Source organism: Patella vulgata, chromosome 1 (genome assembly GCF_932274485.2).
Source record: "Patella vulgata chromosome 1, xgPatVulg1.2, whole genome shotgun sequence".
Taxonomy (NCBI): Eukaryota; Metazoa; Mollusca; class Gastropoda; family Patellidae; genus Patella; species Patella vulgata.
In genome coordinates this window covers 9,867,271-9,875,900 of record NC_065879.2, presented here as the reverse complement: position 1 = coordinate 9,875,900, position 8,630 = coordinate 9,867,271, and the positions used below count along the sequence as shown (strand labels likewise).

The window sequence follows — 8,630 nt, the reverse complement described above, 5'->3', positions numbered from 1 at the left end:
TGTAGGATTTTAAAAGTGGGCGTGCAGCCTCCACGTATGTGATATAAGAAAGTTTCGATCAGGGCAAACGAACCCATTGGCGTGTGGGCGCCCTTAAAAACGATCGACTGATCAGTGCCTTAAGAACATCACTGTGTGATCATGTGTATTATTTTATAATTGAAAGATTGTCAAATAATTTTTTTTTTTTTTTGATGGGGCGGGGGGGGGGGGGGGCGCAATTTCTCGGGGCGCCTTATTTTTCTGGGGGGTGCAATGTACCCCCTGCACCCCCGCTAAATACGGCCCTGGCACTAGTGCGCCACCTGTTACCATAATGGGCGTTAGAATTCTGCCGCTTTTGTCATTTAACATAATGACAAAAGGTTTACGAAACTTAACTGGCTCCAACCTGCGGTAATTTAACAATAAATTAAAAAGTAAGACTGGAAATAGAACAAGATACGAATTCAAGTAAGTTGTACAAATTACTATATATTTTTACAGCCGATTTACTGTATAGGTTAGAAAGTTACATTACATGCATAACATTCCACAAATTATATCAAAATCTAAATGATTTCATAAAATATTGATAATTGGAATTTTGACAAAACGGTTTTGCTTTATTTTTTATGTCAGTAGCGTCCAAAGTATTGCAAAAAGTGACGGACAAGGACAAATATAGATATGGAGAAATGACTTGAAATTTGGGTTGAGCGTCTTAACTTTCTGCATCGACGGAGCTAATGAAGACACGCATATGCATATATCTAAATGATTTTATAAACAATTGAAAGAATTACGGATAATTAAAATCATTGAAATTTTGGATATGTTGTGTATTATGCATATCTGTACCATATTTCTCCTTGTCGACCACTTTTTGTAATACTTCGGGTGATATCAACAAAAAGAAAACGCCCCCGTCGACTCTTGTCAGTGACTAATAGGAATACAGTAACAATCTTGTATAACAATATGGAATACAAGTTTTGAAAATGGCGAATTTAAAACGGCAATGTGTTTATGTACGCCTAAATGATTTTGTCATCATTCACGTCATTAACTGTAGAATTATTTTATATATAGATAATACGCAAATAATATCATAATTAAAATATGTCACAGTCCATAACATTCGTTCCATCAGTGACCATTGTGTATCACTTCGGTAACTCATAGAACTGTACTAGGCTACATACGATCTATGGGAAGCCCAGGGGCGTGGTGACCAAGGAATTTGCATGGGGAACAGGATCCCGTCCGCCCCCCCCCCCCCATAAAAAAACAATATTTATATGTGTATGCGAGGAAGGAGGGGAGGGGGCTCCCAGTGCCGCCGAGTAATACTGGGCTGTGGATTTGTGGAATATCTGATCGACGGCATATAACCCCGTTTACATTACAAATTTTAAGCGTGCCAGTACGGCACACTTATGTTTGACCCGTTTACACTACAACCCCCCCCCCCCCCCGAAAAAAAAAAAACCCCAAAAAAACGTGCCTGGTACCGTGCCAATTTGGCCCACTGAAGTGAGGTGGTCTCGGCACGTTGCCAGGCACGGCACGGTTAAATTTTCGTAGTGTAAACGCTATCCGGTCTGAGAACGGTTCTCAGTACGGATTACTGCGTATGCGCCAAATGAACCTTAGAACAACTCAAAAACAGGTTGGTCAGTTACGTTTTATGCATAAGTATTTTTTACAACTTTATTCGTGATATTTTTTCACAATTTGTATACTAGAATGAAAATGTTGTTATTGGATAGGTAGGACTTTAAACCCCATTTCATTTCATTTATTGGATAGACACAAAAAATATCTGCGTTTACGGTTACTTGGCTACAGACATTAGGGTCGGCGGTCAGATTTGTTTTGTTTTTTTATTGTTTTGTTTTGCAGGGGCAGTGGCGGGGGTCGGGGTCTTTTGTGGGTTTAGATTGGGCACCAAATGCTGGGTAAATTTGGGCACACAATTGTACTTTGTAAAATTTGTATAAAAAAATATATTGTGTTCTTGAATGTGTCCAATTTAACAGCGAATTTATTACTATTATGTAACATACTAAGAACCTAACTACATTTTTTGGGCACCAACCACCACCGCCCCCCCCCCCCCCCCCGTCAAAAATTTCCCAATACGCCTATGCAAGTTCTAATGGTTTGCTGACAGGTTCTAGTCTGGATCAACATGTGCGGAAATTTGCACGGATCTATGAACCAACTATTGAAGCCATATTATATCTGGCTATAATGCGATTTCTGGGCCCTGTTTCTCGAAATCTTAACTAAAGATAAAATCCAAATTTTAGTAGATACTTCAATTTTGATTGGCTTAACGCTAAAATCCCTCTAATATTATCCAATCAAATTACTAAAATTTTGATTTTTATCTTAGTTGTATATCCCTAATCACGAGCCGCTACTAAAATGATTACGTCTATAAAAAAAACTGGCTGAAATACATCAAATTTGCCGAATATTGGAATATCAGACTATCGTAATACTGGAGTTCTGCGATAAAATACTCGAATACTCGGACCGAACACTATACTTTTAATAACCTAAATAGAAACTGACTGGCATTCTAATGTTTTTGTGATGTCATTTTAAATAGCGTAAAGTATTTATTATTTATTTCCTAGCATGCTGTAGCTTAAAGCGGAAATTTCAAATTTTTAAGTTATATTTTTAAAATTTATTAAAATAAAGCCTGATATAGATGGTATCCAAAATGTCATTTTCCTCTTCATTTTCAAACGTTTAAAAAAGCTACTCCATGGTGGAGAATAGAAAACAAGGGAGGTAATTGGGAGGTAATTGTGTTATTATTTCCTGTGTAAATGAGTTTTAAGTGTGAGAATGACACCTATGATCGTATAATTGTGAGTTGACAACCTATTGAGCAAAAGACATAGAAATAATTTCGTTTTGACTTTCTTAGAAAATTTGAAATTCTCGCTTTAATTATTGAGTAATAACCTGAACATAATGCCGATTCGGACTGTTGCAAAATAACAAAATTTCTGTATGTATTCCGACATGAAATGAAATGGGGTTTAACGTCCTACAGTGTGCTATGAGGGAAATTGTGCCCGGACAGCCGCACTACGGCCTACTCTTATATCGAATTCCAACTGTCAAGGGAGCTTTTACGTGCACGCCAGTGTGAACACGGGACCTCGGTTTTTCGTCCCATCCGAACGACTAGGCAGCTGTCCTTATCAGACCCTCCGTCCTGCATCACTGACAAGAGGGAACCACGCCGGAAAATCTGGATGAACTTTCTCGGCCAATGCAGGGATCGAACACCCAATCTCCAGGCTAGCGAGCCAGCGTCTCACCCACTTAGCCACCGTGACCCCCGTATGTATTCAGAAAACCGCACCAAGATCGAATTATACGACCCGGTGAGTGAGAAAAACAAATACGATCGGACTATTGACCATGAACTGACCATGTTGTTGGATGAAATTCAAAAATGTAATTCACATAATCGAGGTAGACTTGTTCAAAGAAGAAGCATGCTAATTTTCATGTCGATCGGACTTGAATTGACGGAAATGGTGGAGCCTTAGTTTTTTTGGAAGAGCGTCACCCCAATAAGATGAGTAGCGGTTAGCGACCAATTCTTGGTTCAAATATTAGGGTCGGCGATTTGAGGTTAAAAAAGGGTCAGGTAACTGGTGGGTTCTAAATTGAACCAAGAGCGCCTCAGACCCTGTTATCTTTTTTGTTATCAGAATATATTGTAATATATCCACTGACACTTTATTTATATTGTATTGTAATATGGCGCTTTGCCTGGGGACACTCCATTGAATAAACAGATAATAAACATATATTAACATTTTATCCTTATGGTTTATGAGAATATGTTCCGTTCAGTTAATTTTAACAATATTGATTTTCCGGGTTAAACATGCATTATGCAAGAGCTAAATCTGATTATTGCAAGTCTTAATTTAGGCTTCAGATGTTATAGAAATTATAAATTAGATCTTTATTTAAACAACAAGAACAAAATCAACTCTGTAGACCCACGGATGGCTCGGCTACAGCTCGGATTTAAATAGGATTTCACTAATTGATTAAATCAGATAAGGGGTAACCTGATGAAAGTACGTCTGTTAGATCGAGGCTAAATGATAGACTGTACTTAGCGAGGCCGCTGTAAAGCGTTTCTGTATGCCATTGAAAACTTTACTTGATAATCGAGATATGTAGGTGGAGTTAACGCCTGTCAATCAAACGATCAGCGAAGGTGAAGACACAATTCTCTACCATTTCTAGGCAAATATTACAACGATGATAACTATGTTCAGAATAAAGTAATTTGACTGAATTTTTCAATATATTCTTCTTTCATCATCTACTTTTGAACTGTTATAGCAAGAATGGCCAACTCTCTATAAAATCTCCCATAATGTATCTTTAAGTTTGTTGACTGGATAATGAAGCTTTCTCAACTTCGTAGGTTTACTCCGGGTACTCGCGAAAGATCCATGCGCTTGCGCTGAATGAAAGCCTACTGACGTTAAACCCTACGAACAACGAACAACAAGTAAACAAGTTTAACTTGTTGATCATTAAAGATAGCCCCCCCCCCCCCCCCGATGAAGTGTGTGCTGTAATAAGACAATTGGATTAAAATGGCGCTAGGGTGGTCGAATGATTTAAAACCCGTTTTCCATGTGCGCGTTTTCGAGGCGTTTTAGATGATTACAAGGAAACGGCTCAATTAAATTTGCTCTAGACGGACTTTTGCCGTCGAAAAAATGAGTGGAAGCGTCGAAAACGCGAGTGGAAGCGCCGCATGCGCGTTAGATCATATGGTGGGGCATTGAGTCAAGTGGCGTGATGACAAGGAGTAGGGTCGCCTATTCGTTGGTTTTTCCAGGTCCGGGGCTACCCCCCCCCCCCACACACACTACTAAAGACCCCATACGCGCAAGCGAATTACTGAAAAATTATTGAAATCATACGTTAGTCCCAAAATGAGGTATTTTGTGTCGAGTGAACATTAAACCCCATAATCTATAAAAGGACACAAGGTTTTGATATTGAACTCAGTGCACTAAATTCCCGTTCGATGGCCTACACTAAATGTAGATCTAACAAGTTATAGTGGGAGTTCACGTTCTATGCCGTCAGGTACCAAGCAAGTGACATTTCACCCGATAACGTCAGTCATTCGATTAACCAATTAGCGACCGCCATGCTGTTTTAAATCTACTTTTCCTTTCTTTTGATTTCTATCGCTGGTAATGTCTACCCACAGTTCCGCGCAAAAAAGGTCAAACACTCGATTCGACAGACCATTTGATTGGCTGACCCCTCATTTCAAGCAGAACACGAGTTAAATAACAAATCTTCCAGATCCAAGTGTAGTAAAGACAAGTAAAAACGAAATTTTGAACTATAAAAAACGAAACGAAATAGGATCTGTGTTTTAATCAGATTGTTGAACCGTGGTGCCGGGAATAAACATAGGACAGGACGCAGAGATCCATATACTTCATTCTTCAAGAATAGATCTCTGCCCTAAATGGCCGCCATATCCAAAAATGGATATACTATTTTGTAATGCTTTTCTACTACGTTTTACATCTGGCATATACACAAACACTTAATAAAAGTTTTCAATTTTATTAAATGGAATAAATACTCAACAAAATTCTCGAAGTATTCCCGATTAGCTTAGTGTCTATTCTCAAACGGAGTTAACTGTAGACAGACAGCCTAAGTTTAGTATGCATATAGATCGTATGTACAGTTTTCACTCCGGTTAAAACACAGATCCTATTTCGTTTAGTTTTTATAGTTCAAAATTTCGTTTTACTTGTCTTTACTACACTTGGATCTGGAAGAGTTGTTATTTAACTCGTGTTCTGAAGGGTGTCAGGGATAAGCCAATGAAACGGTCTGTCACGGCGAGCTTTAGGCGTGTTTTACACGGAACTGTCGGTAATCCTCTAGTAACATCAATGCTGATTGGTTAATCAAATGTCTGACATCATAGGGTCATAAGTCGGTCTTTTGACCCCTGACGTGACCTATCGCTATAACTTGTCAGATCTGCATGTAGTGTAGGCCAAAGCCCTGTATAGGGAAAGTTACGACAAATTATTTACAGGCGCCATTTTGGGTCCCAACTATGACGCCATAAAAACCATGACGTCATGGCGTCATATAGCTTTACTTAACAAAACGTTTTATTTTTTTTCTTGGTATAATGTTTTACGGGCTACAATTTATCCTAAACAAATTGCAAAAGAAATCAATGCAGTTTGGTTCAATGATAAATATGTCAGACAAAATCATACTCAAAATCGGCTATGGCAAAATGACATGATTAACATAATACAATTTGACGTTCTTCAGGAATATACGGAGAGCGATATCTCGTAATCGGTGTCTTTCAGTGGTGGAAGGATAAATAATTTTTTTTTAAATTCTTCAAACACAGAGTGGTTATGCAAGCGAAATGTGCTGAAAAATCGAACTTGACACACACCATTTCATTTGGTGGCACGCATTTCTTTCTAAATGACTGCCAAATTTGATAATATAATACCACTTAAAAAGAAAAAAAAAACAAAACATTAATTTGGTAATAAAGGGGCAACGATAATCTCCAAAATAAATTTAGAGAATTCTTGGAGGTAGAAATTCAAAGTGGCCGGCAAAATGAAATGCAAAATGGTTGAATTTTAATTCATCGCCTTTTTTCCGGTGGGGGGCATGGCTTGTAATATGCCGTATATGGGTTTGGTGGTTGTTTGGTCCTATTTAAAATAAAACCAACTAACTGCGAATGGGCCAGATGGTGTAAATATAAAACGACAGTCAAAATAGAAACCAAAATGGCGATGCCTGGCCTTGTAGATATTGCTTGTAATAAGGTTTTTACGGTTACTGAATTCAATATTGGGTTCAAAACCATGGTGTACCCTTTAGTTAGATGTACCCTGTAGTTCAGATAGAGTATATAATCCATAATCTACCCTGTCTATAGTCTCTAAAACATGATGTACCCTGTAGTTCAGATATAGTCTCTAAACCATGTTTACACTGTATTTAGGATAATCCATAGTCTTGTAAATAGGAGGTCGATCGTCAAATGAATATGAATTGTACGATATGTTCATCGCGAAATGACATAGTTTCTCTTAAATGAATAATGTTAACATGCTTAAAATACGTTTAGCCTTACGTTTTAGCCTTTGAATTTTCTTGTTTCAATTGACTAAACAAAACATTTTGTAGGAATGTATGCCTTGGGAGTGCGCACGCGAAAAATCCTACATACACAACGATTAGTAAAATATATTATGCTGACGTGCAAATGTCTGTCAACTTAAGGTGAAATGGTCTTTGATTAAAAATTTTGCCGACTACAGCAAAATCATAAAGTGGAGTCAGAGAAAGTACAGTAGTATGTCTTATAGTCAAAATAGCAGCATAAATTTGGAAAATATGGTACCTAGATTTCTCCCAGAAGTGCTTGCAAAACGCGTTTCCCGTTGTCAAATTTCAAAAATTTTCTGGGGGGAGAACCACCCCAGACCCTCCTACCAGCGGCGCGCCTTCGGCGCGCGGGTCGCCTTCGGCAATGGGGCCCATCCTCCCGGGCCCCCTTCGGGGCCAGCACGCCACTGATGTGTGGAACATGCTCGAGGCAATTTGTAACAAATTTCAGACACGCAATATCTTTGATACTGGTTGAGCATCAGAATAACTTCATTCTTTTTATTGGAAATGGGGCGCAAATACCCAAAAGGAGTCGGACAAACTCAAAACTAACTGCGTCCCCTTCACTGGGCCCCTTCAATGTATGTCTACCTGTGGAATAACACGTGTTTGTATGTTAAAATTGTGCTGTTTATATATTCGACAAATTAATATTATTATTTACACATAGTCGGGGAGTGATAACGTCTTACCCCAAACAAATTTCAAAAGAAACCAGAAAGTTTCTGAGAGCGTTATCTCGTATCACGTGATATTGATGAAACATATGCCACAAACACATGTCGCGCATAGAGCAGAGTGGCGCTAGACACCTTATATTTAAATTACACTGATTTTAAGTTACACTAATTTTAAATGTTTTATCCATCAGTCAATTTAAATAAATTTCATTTTTCGAAAAATTGATGGATGATACAATTAATGACACACAATACACAATCCGGAATGGCTCCAGGCCATAAAATCATGGAATTTCAGGCGCTTATTTTTCCGGCTAGAAGTCAAAATGGTTTTATCTCCCAAATTATTATTTATATTTTTATTTTTGACTTTACCCGCCTGCACAAAAAAAATCTGATTTTTAAATGTGTATGCAAGTTAAATATATTTAATAGCGCTTTTATCTGATGTATCTTTTACTTCATTTTCTTATGAATTAGGCTATATAACAATAATGTACCTTTGTGTTTTATAATAACAATAATAGTATGTTTAGCTATACTTTTCGTTTAAAAAATGTATGTTTTATCTCTTATAGACTCTTTTTCGCGGAATTCTATGACATATCTATCTACACCCCTGTCGGGGCAGGCAACTTTGACACAACAGTATGATAGGACATAAAATAGATAGTGAGTAGGTACAATTACTTGGGACCCAAGATGGCGTCTTTG

The 8,630-nt window shown here is 38.0% G+C and overlaps 1 protein-coding gene across 1 annotated transcript in view; it reads left to right on the top strand.

The window, feature by feature from the left end:
* Window positions 1-389: 389 nt before the first annotated feature.
* Window positions 390-8,630, top strand: part of LOC126822267 (sodium/mannose cotransporter SLC5A10) — a 32,372-nt gene continuing 24,131 nt past the window's right edge. The window contains exon 1 of the mRNA XM_056101960.1: window positions 390-453. The gene's annotated coding sequence lies outside the window, so the exon portion shown is untranslated. The remainder of the gene's footprint in view (window positions 454-8,630) is intronic.